Genomic DNA, 4,117 nt, shown 5'->3' on the forward strand with positions numbered 1-4,117 from the left:
ATTGTGCAACACAAACCTGTGAAGCCCAGCACTTTCTCCCCCCACCCTTTCCTGATTCCATTCTTCCATCAGCCTGGAGACCCTCAGGGAATGGGGAAGAAAAGGGGATAAATACACAGTCTGGATTTCACTCTAGGGATTCCTGAGCTGGGAGAACATAGGGAAGGAGGGTCTTTACGAATCTTTATTCACAGCAATGTATAAACACATACCCACAGTGTCTGGTTCCACATATATTAGATGCATTTATTCAACAATTCAGTCACAGCTACAGCCTCCTTTTGTTGGAAGAATCAAGCTGGGAAGGAGGCTGAAGAACAGTTGGGAGGAGCAGGAACGGGGGGGGCACTTAACCTCTCGATTCAGGTCAGCAGCCTCTCTGCCCCCGAGGACTGTGTTGCTTCTGCCTTCAGGGACACTCAGGGCCATGCTTGTCTCCCAGTCAGCTCTCTGGCTGAAGGAGAAGACAGCTCTCCTCTGAAGTCAGTTACGGTCGCCCTGGACCCTTCTGGGACTTCGTAACAGCCGTGAAGGGCATAGCAGTGGGGGCGGCAAGAGATCTACGTTGAAGAGGTTTCTTAGGCTTGGAGAGTTTCTCTAGAAGACAAGAAGCTGAGTAGTTTCAGAGTCTTGTCCCCCTCCTCCAGTGCTCGCCCCCTCCTCATATTTCTTTGGCTCCCATCTTCCCCTCATCACTTTCCCCTGAATGTCTTGGCTTTGTGACCCTCTCTTGCTGACTCTAACCTGCTGTTTCTGTCTTTCCTGATTTTCTTATCCCGTTACTCCCGCAGTCACCCTGCTGTTTCTTGCCTAGTTCCTCCCTGACTTCCCTGCTCTTTCCCTCAGGAAAAAAAAAAGGAGTTTCTTTTTTTTTTTTTCAGACACTCACGAAATAGAAGAGAAGCCCAGTGAGGAGAATCACAGCCATCGCAACCGAGGCCAGAGTAACTAGGACGACCTCCCCCGGCCTCAGGTGTCCGCTAGGGTTTTCCTCTTCCCTTGGTGGAGCGGTACTTGAGCTGGTGACACTGGAGATGGTAGCGGTTGTGACAGTTCCACTGGATAGTGTGGTCAATCCAAGGGAGGTGGTTGTAGTGTTAGCAGTAGAAGTTACGGCTTATTAACAAAGGATGGCTGGTTAGTTCCACTGGAAGTTTTGTTTGATTCTGCAACTACTACTACCACCAATGGCAATAATGTGTGTGTGTGTATGTGTGTGTGTGCACGTACACGTGCACATGTGCTCAGCCACACAGTCAGTGGCAATAATAACTATCATCTATTGAATAATGACGATGCTCCTAGTTGTGCTAAGTGCCACATATGAATTAGTACTTCAAATACTCACAATACCTCCATGAGATAGGAACTTTCAGCACTCCCATTTTATAGATAGAGAAATTGAGGTTCAGAGAAGTTAAGCCTGGTCCCAAGTTAGACAGCTAGCAGATCATGGAGCAGGAATTTAAACCAAGGCTGACTGACACTAGCTCCAGCCCTTAACCTGTGTATTCTACATCCTAGGTCACGTGACCTTGGAAGTCACATGACCTGGGGTCACAGGTATTATTCCTTCTCTAACTATTCATGATTCTCTTCAGATAAAGAACATAAAAGAGCTTGTTGAAGGGTCCATGTGTATATACACATGTATATATTGAGCTACTCTCCAAGCAGAATTGTACCTGTCTTCCAGGGGAGGAATAATCAAGGGGAGGTTTGGGAGGGGAAATAGTATGTATTTTCACTACTGTCAGGTAATTCTTATGCACACAAAAGTTTGGGAGCTGCCAGGTACGGGACCCCAAGTGACCTTGACACTTGGCCTGGCTTAGAACTTGCTGCAGGTAGCCCGAAATGATAAGATCTCCCAGGATTCTGGGAAGGGACCCAACTTCCTTACTTAGTAAGTGAGCATTAAGATGAGGCTTGTGCTTTTCCCCTCTATTTCATGGCTCTTTCCTGCCCTGTTCTGATTTTCCATCCCAACAACAACCAAGCTCTTGGCCTCCCAGCTGCATATATACCCTCACCTCATCTATGGAGAAGGAAATGGCAACCCACTCCAGTATTCTTGCCTGGAGAATCCCAGGGACGGGGGAGCCTGGTCGGCTGCCGTCTGTGGGGTCGCACAGAGTCAGACACGACTGAAGCGACTTAGCAGCAGCAGCAGCATCTATGGCTCTGTTCTCCTGCTAGGATGTGGTTTTCTTCCCCTTACTTATTCCTTTCATAGTATCATCTGGACTAGCATAAATATCACAAATTTAGATTTAGAGGAAGAGTCCAAAAATTCCTTGTTAATGCCTCTGATTAGGGTTACGATCAAGGTCAAGAGAAAAAAGAGGAATTTCCTGGTGATCCCGTGCTTAGGACTCTGTGCTTTCAGTGCCAAGGGCGTGGGTTCAATCTGTGGTCAGGGAACTAAAATCCTGCAAACGCAAAAGAGAGAGAGGGAGAGAGAGAGAGAGAAGCTAAGTGAGAAATTGAGTTGAGAAGTTGGCCTATGGAGAGGGATAGATTTGTTTTGTTCAGGGGCATAAACAGATGAGTCAACATCATGATGGGGCAAATTCTAGAAAGAATCCAATCTGTATGAGTGTGGAACACTTACAAGCTTAATTAGAGACTAGGTGACCACTCTCAGGAATGTTGGAAATGGGTTCCTGCCTACTGCGGGTGGTCAGACATTAAGATACCTTCCAACTCCAATGCATCTGTCCTTAGGGTTGATTTATTACAGAGGAAATAGGCCAGACTTCTGGGCAGAAGAGTTGTTACTGGGAACAGAATAGAGAGCAAAGGCTAGGTTGGATGGAAGAGAATAAAGCAAAATATCTGTCCTTACTTCTTTGAGAGCTAACAGGCAGAGTGTGTGTGCCAGGACTGGACAACATTTTCCCCAAATGCTATTCAGACTTCAAGATTATATCACTCACCATTTCCTATAAGTAGTAGAAGATGAAACAACAGCCAGCATTCAAGGGAAAACGCTTTTTCCTTCATCTTGAGATACTCTGACTGCCACGCCTGGAAAGGAGGTTTCCTGAGTCCCAGATGTGATTAGGCCTAGAATGGAAAGAAAAAATTCTGAGATTCTTCTTTCTGAAGAATCTCAAGGTGGATATCTGAGACTGGAGTGCTGGGAGTTTGGGTCTCCAAAGAATGGGTCCTCAACCCAAGGAAAAACGCCAGTAGGGGGCACCTGGGGCTGCAGACTGGATGCCTGGTCCCTTAGGATCCCTCCACAGAATGTCACCTCTTACTTTCTCTTTCGAAGAAGGTCTTTATAGTATCACTGGGGCTGGGCATGGGCTGGGTATGTGACCTGTTGTTCTTCCAGCTATGGGGAGGTAACAGAATATCTGAACTCAGAGAAGAGGGCTGTAGAGGCCAGGAGATGCATGAGAATGGAAGATGACGTGGTCCCCTTAGGCAGGGCCTGGGGAGGAGCAGGAAGTTCAAGGGGATCAAAGTGTCATGGTGGAGGGAACTCCTCCTCTGAGGCACAGATGGGGTTAAAAATCTGTTCAGGTCAAGACCTTGCTTCCTGGAGAGAAGTCCTGAGTAACCGGGGTGACTGGGCAGGGCAGGGAGTGTGAGAAGAAAGACTTGATGAACAGAACTTAGTTGGGAGGACACATAAAACGAGATTCACTGTCACTGTGAATCTCATTGTCCAGTATCATCCAGACTAACATATCCAGATGACATGTTAACTTATCCACCCAAGGAACTTCAGTTGGTTCTTCTCATCAGTGCTGCATGCCAGACAAGTGAAATGATCGAAGAAATTCCTACACTTAGGACCATGCCAGTTTGCCAGAGAGCTGAGGGCACATTACCACCTTGTTTAGACAGTAAATGAGACCAGCAGAAATGAGACAAAGACAGCTGGAAGAGGAGGATAAAACAAAGACAGTAATGGGGCTTTGACAATCCCCTGACGGGATTGATAGTGCCTTCATTCACAGTTCACGGCAAAAAAATCAGGGAAGGATTCTATGGGAGTTTTAATTTGATATTATGGGTAATCAAAGCAGGCTGTCTCCACCTTCTCCAGCCACAGAGGTTTTCTGGTAGAGGAACGATTTCAGATTCTTTTTTTAGGGAGGGC

The 4,117-nt window shown here is 46.8% G+C and overlaps 1 long non-coding RNA gene across 1 annotated transcript; it reads right to left on the reverse strand.

Annotated features, from left to right (window-relative positions):
- Positions 1-220: 220 nt before the first annotated feature.
- On the reverse strand, positions 221-3,287 carry LOC100847761 (uncharacterized). The gene is made up of 4 exons (XR_814851.2): positions 3,206-3,287; positions 2,940-3,069; positions 890-1,116; positions 221-597 (listed from the first exon to the last, which is right to left on the reverse strand). It is a non-coding gene; the product is annotated as an uncharacterized lncRNA (long non-coding RNA).
- Positions 3,288-4,117: the final 830 nt, after the last annotated feature.

The sequence above is a fragment of the Bos taurus genome, chromosome 23 (assembly GCF_002263795.3).
Source record: "Bos taurus isolate L1 Dominette 01449 registration number 42190680 breed Hereford chromosome 23, ARS-UCD2.0, whole genome shotgun sequence".
In the NCBI taxonomy this organism is placed as follows: Eukaryota; Metazoa; Chordata; class Mammalia; order Artiodactyla; family Bovidae; genus Bos; species Bos taurus.